The following is an 11,546-nucleotide window of genomic DNA, read 5'->3' as shown; positions in this document are numbered from 1 at the left end:
TTGCTGGAAGGCACACAGACCTAAAAAATGATCCATTTCAAATGCCATGACCTTGATTCAGTGGAGTTTAGTCCTAAAAATTAGAAATTGCAAAACCTGTGAGCATTGCATGACACAATGAAGGATTTTAAAGGGAAGAATCACATTCAAACTTTGAGGAGCTGCCATGTCCACACCCTTTTTACGAGCCAAATAGCTTTTCCCTGCAATGGTCTCTTCTAGGAGCCAACCATACTTCAAGAGGATTTAAAGAACTCCCTCAGAGGAGTTCATCTTAGAGGGATCCTTGGAATGGCAACTTCTTTCAGTTTTTTTACCAAAAGTTCAAAATGGCAGACTTCCTGATGATTTGGTGATATGGGTCAAGGGTAACCTGGCAAGTCAGATGGATGTGTGAAACACATCCATCTGGGAAACCACTCATAGAAAGTGTTTGGGAAAGGGCAGAGCCTTTGAAAAAAAAACTCGGCGGGTGATTGGAGGAACGTTCTGTCCGTCACATCTTTACGGGCCAATCAGAGCAACAAAACATGATGTAGCCGCTACCGAGCTGCGCCCCTACCAAAGGGGTAAACTCCATACAGAACTGCATAACGCCACGAACCATGGCGACTGTAGTCATGTCAGTACATGACTTTTGGCGTTTTTGAAAAGAAAACAACTCAATGCTGTTCTTTGTTCTTCATTTAACGAAGAAAGTTCTGATAAAACTGGCTTTAGCATCCACGGCTTTAGCATCCACGCTAATGTCTTCTGCCATGACTGCACCGGCTTCTTGTTGCTGCTTGCTTACATCACGAGTCTGCCACGCCCAAAAATACTGCCTCTCAATGCTGATTGGTCCTGTCACTTTCTAACCAGGCCCAAACAGTTCAGATGGGAGCTTTGCAAGATGGATTCACCAGTAAGAAACACAGAAACGGGCGCATCCATCTGCTTTGCAAGGCCAGGTCAAGAAGCTTTTTTGTTGTTCCCAACATGATACATATGCCCACCAAATTTCAAAATCCTAAATTCAGCATGCTGCTGGGGCTGGTTTTTCAAATGTCATAGGGGGCGCTAGTGAGCTATTCAGCCACGCACAGCAAAAAATTCCATATTAATTATTTACTTTTGATAGTTGCCATTTTTGTGCCAAGTTTCAAGGCTGTAAGAGTGATTTAAGTCTCTGAGAGACTACTTCCTGTTTCATGGCGACCCCAAAAAAGAATGTGGCAGCATCAGTTTTCTAGTGGTGCATGATGAAGGCAAGTTTAATCAGGATTCAATCAATCCCAGAGGAACTAAAGGCAATTATACCAAAACTTTTTATCACTACAGCGTAAGTGAACCTCCAGCTCAGAGCTAACTCCACCCACTACAAGATTTCAAAAAATGCACAGAAAGTGAGCAGTTTGGTACTGAGGGAAGGGAGGGGGAAAAGGACATTTTGTTGTTGTTGTTGTTGTTGTTGTTTTAAAGGACAGGGTTGTCCAGATGAAGCTGATGTGACAGTCTCAGAGCGATCTTTTTAGTCGGAGGATTTTTCCCCCTCCAGATTCCCCTGAAGCAGGCTGTGGAGTGTTGGCAGATCGTGGTGTTCCTGAGCACTACCTGTTTGCACCGCTTGCTCCAGCACTGGCAGTTTAAAGCAGGAGCTATCTGAGCCAAAGCAGTGCAGGTGTAGAAGAGGATGGGAGTGGTCTCTGAATGGTAAAGTCAGTTAGAGGTGGTAACATTCTACCTTTTATATCGAGTTTGTGATGTAGAAAAGAAAAGATTTTTTAAGCAGATGTCCGTTTGAGCTAATTAAAAGCCGTAAAATGCAGATTTTTATCAGTTTGGTGCAAATGTCAGAAATAACACCAGCATTAAAGTATTTTATCCTAATTCAGTCAGATACCTCAGTGTACAGCTGAAATAAATGTTAAAGTGTTCACTACTTCTTTAAAGTTTCTCCTAGCTATAAGCTAAATTTCCCGTGGTTCAGATGAACTTCTCAAGGCAAGGAAATCCTGTGGGGACCCCAGGAAAAGGCAAAATTTGGCAGGTTTTTGTCAAAGTGGTAGAATTCCTGTTGGGCTTTCACCATGATGATTTCAGATTTTATTTTGTGCATCTTGGGTGCTGAATATGTGTAGTGAATTTCATTCCTCTAGGTGAAGGAGGCTGTTCTTTCTAGTGGGTTAACTGGGTGCTTTCAAGCCAATTTTCCACTCTCATGTCTGAGACCATTGAAATATCATGTTTTTCACCAGGTCTGATGTGTCTGCCAAGTTTGGTGAGTTTTTGAGCACAGGAACTTGAGAACATACGCAGATAAAATAATCCTTTGGATTTCAACATGGATACTTGCACCCTCTGTTGCTTGGGCCGTAATTAATCTCACTTAATTCACATGTTGACAAGTGTTTTTCATCACTTAACAAACTGATTAATGAAGCACTTGCTTTGGCCCTACTTAACTGCATTATATGTTATTAATTGTTGCAGCTTAAGACCATTTTTAATCAAGCATACATCATAAACATAAGATGTGAATTAACATAATGTGCCATATTAAATGAGATGTTGTCTTTTATGAAGCTATATTTGTTTAATTTTAATAGAAACATGACAGATCCAGCTGAGAAGGAAATGTTTGACATGGTCATGCCTCAGAGCAGGAACAGTTCACATGTATCTAAAATCCTGGCACGGTCCCTGACTCACTCATCAACCCATTTGAGCTCACACATAGCCGTATAAATCAGGCGGTGACTCTTTGATATACACACAGTTTGATTCATGAATTTGCTGCCTCATACTGCTGTATAACATTATATCTGCATGAGAGCCCTGCGGTGCTGGGATCTGCTGCAGCCCCCGAGTTTAATCAATAAGGCAGTGTTGATGAATTTAACATAATTAGAGTCGCAAATATGAAATCTCCCCGCTTCTTGGCATAAAATTGATTGTGTTGGAAAACAACAGAATCGATTTTTCTTGGAAACAAAGTGCTCTGCATTTCAGATAGACTTTTTAGAGAAAGCTGATCTCCATTTTTATAAATACTTGTGCACATTTCTCAGGTTAATTTTTATGTAAAACAGCCTTGTCAAGTCAAATGGCGTTTAAAAGTATTGGACTGTACGCTCGTGTATCTGACGGTATACACTGGGTTGTGTGGACGTCTGCGGGCTCAGCAGGCTGCTGCAGTCGACTGAAGGTGAAGGAAGGAAGTTTCGCTGCCCACCAGCACCTTCACATGGACGCTCTAAGGTACTGTTCAGCTGTCTGCAACAGTAACTGCAGTCATCTCCCTGCACTGAAGACCATGTAGCAAAACAGCGACTGTTTTCATGGATTCATGAGTCATAATTTTAACAGAAACATTAACTGGTTTTCAACTGGTCTGGCCTAAGGGCCCTCCACTACCTTCTCAGTGGAAAATCATGAAAAAAATATCAAAATATTTGCAACCAGTTACATTTATTTGATTAATACAGTTTCTATCTTAGATGGAACAAAACATGACTGTCAAAAGACAGAATAAAACAAAGCTTGGAAGGACATCATTGCATATATTTAATACATTTACCAGGATAAAATGTGAATTTTGATTGTTTTCTTGAGATCTCTGGAAATTAGCAAATTATTATAGTAATGCCAACTTTGTTATACTAGGAGAAAAGGTAATATGTCAATATCTGAGGAAAATAATAATTTGCTTGCTATCACAGCAAAACTATGGAAGCATATAGTGCTAAAAATGAAAATGAAAAGTCTAGTTTGAAAATCAAAATACATTAACAGAAATGCTTTTAAGTTTTCCAAAATGGATGCATTTTTTGACTTAAGTAGTTGCCCTATTTTCATTTTCATTTTCATATTTGATCATGCAATTTTTCTAACATAATTCAATTGAAAAAGCAAAGTTTTCTTTTTAATTTGCAAGAAGAGGATCTGCCAAATAGCTCCCATAACCTATTAGTAAATGCATTATTAGAAATGCTTTTTCATTTCCACAGTGTGTGTGCATTTTTGACTCAAAAATGAAAAAATATTAAATTATCTAATTTTCCAATTAACTTCCATGTTCAATTTGCTAAATGTCTGACATTATTCAAATGAAAAAGAAAAAGACATTTGGTTTTTAATTTGATGAAAATGTGCTGCTTAAATGCTCTCATTATTTAATGAAAATGGCTCTTAATTAAATTAGAAAGTCATTTACAGATATGCTTTTTCATTTTCAAAACGTGCTTGCATTTTGTGACTCGTAAATAAAATGATAATGCAGCTTGTCCTTTGTATTTACATTTCACTGGTCATTTTGCACATTCCTTATTTTGTTCGAAGGAAAAGTCTAGATGATTTTGTTTTCCCTTTCCCCACTGGTGCTGCTCTGAAACTCTCATAAATCCAAACAACTAAAAAAAAAAAAAGGAAAAGAAAAGTGGATGGTGTAGGAGAGTGTCATCACAGCGCATCTTTATCCAACCCTGCTGCTAGCCTGACACCCTCCATTTTAAAGGGGGTATACTTTATGAAGACAACAAAAGAAAGTGGGTATACTCCCTATACCCACGTATACTCAGCACTACTCCCCCGGTGTCCACCCTTAACCTGCATTTATGTGACATTTTTGGCCACCTGGCTGCCCTTGAAAATTGTTGGGTTGCAAAAATACGTCTCATTTTGGACTTCTTCCCAGCACAGAGCAACATTAGCATGGGTTTAAAGTTGTCATGATAAATGTTAGCTCAACAGTTGCTCTGTTTTTGCCTTCACCAGCCCCCTTTGAAAAATACCAGTCCCTTTAGCTCCTAAATACCACATTCATCAAAAGCTAGTCGGTTAATTTGTTGTTCTGCTGAATGTTGATGTGGTGGCACCATTAATAAGGTTAATCCAAACTTCACCTATTAAAGCATCCTGGCTTCACTAGGGAGACTTTGCTTATGAGCAAGTAACAATGCCCTACTTAAGGTCACATAATATGCAAAATACACTTCTTCAGGCTTTTCTAACAAAAATATATGCCCCTGGCCTGTCCACAGACCCCTCAAGTACCAAAAAAAATACATTCCCTTCCCCCATCTCTTTCTCCACCTTTCAGAAAATGTGTGCTGAAACAAGCTGTTCTCAGATTTTCCCCTCATGATGTCATGTGGGGAGTTAGCACCGCTCCCAGGTTTCGCTTGTATAATATTGAATCGCTGTTCTGAGAATCGATATTGTGTCGTATAGTGATGAAACTGGTGGTTTACACCTCTAATGGGTATGTGCAATATGTGTGGGTTATGTGATTGTATCCATGTTCTAGTCTATTACTTCTGTGTTATTAACTGGCAGCTTCATCTGTGCAGCTCTTGGAGTCCAAGACAAATTTCCCTAAGGGGACAATAAAGTGTATCATATTGTATCGTATTGTATTGTATCGTATTGTATTGTATCGTATCGTATTTAAAGCCACAGACACAGAAACAGCTCGTTCTGAGCAGGACTGAAACAGAGGGTTTTTCCAATACTGGAGTGTTTTTCAGCGACAAACAGTAACACTTTATTTGAATTTTTATTCATAAGACTGACATTATGCTGTCATAATCATGACATGACACCTGTCATTAACATGAATAGGGCTTCATGAATGTTGCCATTAAGTGTCATTAAGTGTCATTTGCTAAATTATGACACCTTTACCGTAAAGTTGACATTTTTTCAGAAGGCATAATCATGATAACTTGACATTTGCGGTAAAGGTGTCATAATTTAGTGAATGCCACTTAATGACACTTAATGGCAACATTCATGAAGCCCCTATTCATGTTAATGACAGGTGTCATGTCATGATTATGACAACATAATGTCAGTCTTATGAATAAAAATTCAAATAAAGTGTTACCCAAACTTCACAGGCCTGTTTTGGGGATGTCTGAGACCAATATAAACATGTCTTAAAGAGGTAAAATATGTGACCTTTAATGTTTAACAATAAATAGAACAACACCTGTGAGCTAGTTCTGGAAGACAACTTGAACTATGCTGATTTCACACCCAATTTACATCATTGTCCAACTGAGTTTCAACTCATTAATCTACAATTGGTAGCCAATAATGACAAGGTGAAAAACTTTTTTTTTTTATTTGAAATCAAATTATTGAATAGAAACAGAAATGCCACACTGATGTACAGTAGGGAATTAGACTCTTTGTAAATTTAGCTCAGGCTCCTCCCATTTCTCCCAGGCTTTCCTGAGATGTTTCTACACCTTGATTGGAGTTCACCTGTGGTTTGTTAAACTGATTGAACATGATCTGGAAAGGCACACACCTCTTTATAGAAGGCCTCACACCTGACAATGCGGGTCAGAGCAAAAACCAAGGCATGAGGGCAGGGGAGCTGCCTGCAGAGACAGGATTGTTGCAAGGCACTGATCTGAGGAAGGCTATAGAAAAAGTTCTGCTGCACTGAAGGTTCCCAAGAGCACAGTGGCCTCCTTAACTCTTAAATGGAAGAAGTTTGGCACAACCAGGACTTTTCCAAGAGCTGGTCATCCAGCCAAACTGAGCAATGCCAAACACAAACTGTTGCTGCAGTAAACATTTTAACTGACCCATAGATATGGGTGATAATGAAGTGATAAATTGGCTTTGATAGGCCACCTTACCTTATAACTGCAATAAATCAAGTATAGAACTCAATGTGTATTCATGTCCCGTTCCCCCCTCCTTCATGTCAAAAAAGAAATTTTCAGAAATGTAACCTTCACATGCTGTTAATCATAAGTGACAGTTGCTAGAAGTGACCCTCCCTCATCACACTTTGCTCTTGATGCATTACATGTATGTCATTTCAATTTACCAACTTTCCCAGCATGCATTTCACCTGATAGATCGCCCCTTAGTGAAAGGTCAGAGAAAAGATGTGCAGAAGCTGTGAAGATGAAACGAGCCGGCTGTGCTCTCTGAACCTAAATGTCATCACTCACAACCTACTGAGGATTCATCCGCTAACCGAGGCTCCGCCCACGCCGAATGGATCCGCATCAACCCAACTTATGACAGCTGCTGAGATTTTATTCCAAAAGCTCATGTTTTAACCACACAGAGAGATATGAAATTATAGCAGAAATCATCTTCACTGTGTCAACTATTAAAGGACATGCTCTCCTCTGGCTTTCATGTTTTAGCTTATTAGGAGAGTGGAGAGAGCAGTTTGATCTCCACTCTTCAGTCTGCTCCAAAAATCTGCTAGAAGAGATTTAAAAGTCGCACAGGGGAGGAAATCCAACACAGAGCACTTTTTGTTTGTTTGATGAAGCTTAGTTGAAGGTTAATCCTTAGAGTGTTGGGGCTTTTCAAACCCATAGCTCATTTACTTTGTTATAGCTGAGATCATAGAATCATCCATCGCTGCCTTCTGTTTTTTTTGGGTCGTTTTATGTTCACACTGCTGTATTAGAAAGCGGGCCAAAGCACACAGCAATGGCAGGCTGTCTTAATGCCATTATGTCACAGTCTGCTTTACAGAGCCTTTAAAATGAATCCCCACCTTGGATGTTTTACTCTTTTGATTTTATGAATCAATCATCCATCCATCTATTTTCTTTCGCTTATCTGGAGGCGATCTCATTCTTTCGACCATTACTGACCCAGTGGGGTCACCGCTCACAGGGATTGGCATGAGGATCAGGTGTAATGGAAACCCAAGAGGCCCAAGAGTACTGAACCCTTGGCAGCATAGGTTAGCTCCAGGAATGTGAATCAATCATGGGCATTATAATTTGTCTTTTTTGAAAAAAAAAAAAAAAAAAAAAAACTTCTTTCATGGCAAACTGAAAACTTATTTCTAAAAAGTAATGTCAGTTAATGAAAAACATGTAATGAAAATAAGTGACTGTATAAATATTCACCCTCTTTAAAATGACTGACCCGGCTCAACAGAGGTCCAGTCAGTTGGTACTAGTAGTCGGACAATCAATGAAATGGAGATCAGCCAAGTGCAGTGAATGTGTCTCAAGCTATTGTTATATAAAGACACCTGTGTCTGGAAGGTCCAGTCACAGGTGAATCAGTATTCCTGGCTGCCATTACACCATGAAGACAAAAGAACACTCCAAGTTCTCAGAGAAAAAGTAAATGAAAAGTCAGATGATGGATACACCAGAAAGCTTTATGAGAGGGTGGCAAAGAGTAAGCCACTGTTTAAGAAAACTTATTAAATCTCGACTAAAGGTTTACTATACTGCATGTGGGAGACGCCATGGTCAAGTGGAAGAAGGTTCATTGGTCTGATGAGACTACAGTGGTGTGTTTTGGCCATCAGACAAGATGCCAAGTTTGGCGGACACCAAACGCTGCACATCGCTACTAACACACCATCCCCACTGGGAAGCACAGTGGTGGCAGCATCATGCTGTGAGGTTGCTTCTTTGCAGCTAGCCCTGGAAGGCTTGTAAAGGCAGAGGGTTAAATGAATGTAGCAAATATACATGAAAATCCTGGAAGATCTGATTCAGTCTGCAAGAGAACTATGGCTTGGGGGAAGAATTGTTTTCCAGCAAGACAATGACCTGAAGCAGACAGCGAAAGCTACGCTCTGGAGAAGAAAAAGCATTTATGCAAAGTTCAAGACTGTATATTGTCTGTTGATGACACATGCCCTGTTGTCTTTGCTCCTCCACTGTGATAAACAGGCTGCACGAGCCATATCATTCAACAGAGCTGTCAGTCATGTCATTGCGTCCTCTCTCCTTTGTATGAAATAACTGATTAACAGAAAACTACTCAGAAGCATAAAAACTTGGACATAAATTATCATTGTGAAACCCTAAATCTGATTCTAGCTGCTCAACTATCCTGGGTCTTCTTTGATGTATTTTTCATTTTATGATGAACCAAATGTTCTCTCTGAAAGGTCTGGACTGCTGAGAGGCCAGTTTTACACTTGGACTCTTCTACTGCAAAGCCATGCTGTTGTGATGGATGCAGTATGGGGTTTAGCACTGTCTTGCTGAAATATGCACGGCCTTCCCTGAGACAGACATTGTCTGGATGGGAGCATATGTTACTTCAAAACTTCTATCTACTTTCCAGCATTGATAGTGCCTGTCCAGATGTGTTAGCTGTCCATGCTATAGACACTAATGCAACCCCATACCATCAGAGTTGCAGGCTTTAGAACTGTGTGCTGATAACAAGCTGGGTTGTCCCCTCTGATGGATATGGCATCCATGCTCCTAAACCAGAATTTAAAATTTTGATTCTTGTGACCACAGAACAGTTTTCCATTTTGCCTCAGTCCATTCTAAATGAGCTTTGGCCCCGAGAAGAGGTCAGAATTTCTGGATCATGTTCATTATACAGCTTCTTCTTTGCATGATACAGCTTTATCTTGCTTTTGTGGATGAGACAGGGAACTGTATCAACAGACGATTTCTGGAAGTGTTCTTAAGCCCATGCAGAGATGATATTACCCCCTCTTTTGAGAAGCAGCACAGTTTTGTTTAACCTTTGAGTCAGAGTAATTTTTGGGTCATTTTAATTGGTCATTTTTCAGGTTTTTCTATTTTTGGTCGTTGTCTTTCAGTGGGTTACTCTTAACATGTAGGAATAGCTTTTGTAGTCTTTGGCAAAGTTGTGGTACTTAAGGTGTCATTTGTACCATTCCTGGAGGTGATGAAAAGCTTTAAATATGTCTAAACAGCAACAACAGTGTTTTATCAAAGACTTAGCAGCATTGCAAAAGATGAAATAACTAAAGTTTTGGCTCTATATTGGCAGATATTCTTCCTCTAAACATGCTTTGTTGTCAGTAAAATGCAGAGAGCTTAAGAAGTGCTGACTAAAGCGTGGATTGCAGATGCTGACGTTAATGTGTCGAGCTCTAACACTGGCCTGCAGTTTGACTTCGCTCTCATTACCGCAGAGTTTGTCTGCTGCTGATCCGAGCTAATCCACCGCTTTGATGTGACGTTCATGTTTCTCCACTTGCATTATCATTAAACAGTGAAGACACACTGTGGGATCCTGGGAGGCAAACTGAAGACTGACACTCCTGAAGTTGGCATCACATCCTTTTTGACAAGTTGGCAGACAAGTGTTTTCGTGTGTGTCTCTGTACTTGTGAGAACCGCACAGTTTAAACAAGTCCAAAGTGTGACTGACATTTCTGAGAGACTGAAAGTCTCTTTGATATGATGACTTCTTTTCAAACCAGTTACAGTTTCACTCAATTTACTGACCAAAGCAGCCTACCTGCCTGCTGTTTAGCAAAGCAGCATCTTCAGCAATACAGCATCAAGAGTCAACACAGGAGATCTGCATAAACCACGCTGTAACTTTTTCTATCCCTCCAGGCTGGAGGCAAGATGTTTCATCTGTCTGTACATGCACAAAAGTATCATTCCAACAGGGACTTTAATGACATTGTATTCAAATAAATGTATCTTAATGTGTCATTCACCAGTTAGTACACTGGTGAATGAAAATTAACCTCCTGGTGTGTAGATCTTGATTGCTGCAGCCGGGACAGCTAACAAGCTGCAGCCATGACTGCCATGAGTGATGGCAGCTGAGTTGAAACTTAAGTGGGTGTGGTTAAAGTTTAACTCCAGCTGTATTTACTCTGGCTGTGTCCACAACCACACACTCATTCGTTCTCCCTGTCCACTATATAGTGAGCAGCATGTAGTGGACTATATAGTGGACTCAACTGCAAAACACAAAAATGATTTCCCACTACTCCTGCCACAGGCAATAATCATAGTCATCGCCGTCTCACAGTTAAAACGTTTAGCAACAACTTGGTGTATTTTTTACAAAAAAATAAAAATACTAACAGATAAGAAAGTTTTGTGTCTTTAGTGCAAAATAGAATTACATTTTTGTGTGTATTAATTACTTATTTTTGGATATAGATGATGATCTTGTCTTGTAATCCTCATCTTCCTCTTAAATCCTTATCTTCTTACAGATTAAATACTTTGGGTAAAACAAACAAACCAAAAAGCATTTAAAAAGTTTTATATATTGTTCTTGTGCTCCTCTCGTTAGCCTATCATGTTTGAGAGCAGCATCCACGATGCATGATGGTAAATATTGTTGGGCTAGTGACCATTGGTTGTTCACTACTTTTCACAATGCATTGTGGGATAGCATGAGTGCACTATATAGTGAATAACAATGCTCACTCAGAATTCAGACACCGCTACAAAGTGGTGTATCCACTATCTAGTGCACTATTTGGTGAATAGGGAGTGATTTCAGACACAGCCACTGTGTTTTTACTCCATCTTTGGGAGTGGCTGGCAATAACTACACCCAGTAAAGAGTAAATTTTACTATTTTTAAAGAAAATTTTTTTTTACTCTGGAAAAATTACTCCCCAGACTCTCTTGTGTATAAATAGAGGGAAAGATATGTAAAGTATGTATCTATGTAAAGATATTAGACTTAATCTTATAATAATAAAGACCCTGTAAAGTGAAATCCATTATTTGTCTTAGCACTCTAGATATGTTGGATTATGGTTGCTGTAAACATGTGAAAACACTGAGATCTACATGTAACTGGATTTTGGA

The sequence above is a fragment of the Cheilinus undulatus genome, linkage group 12 (genome assembly GCF_018320785.1).
Source record: "Cheilinus undulatus linkage group 12, ASM1832078v1, whole genome shotgun sequence".
NCBI lineage: Eukaryota > Metazoa > Chordata > Actinopteri > Labriformes > Labridae > Cheilinus > Cheilinus undulatus.
Note: the sequence above shows the minus strand (reverse complement) of the source record.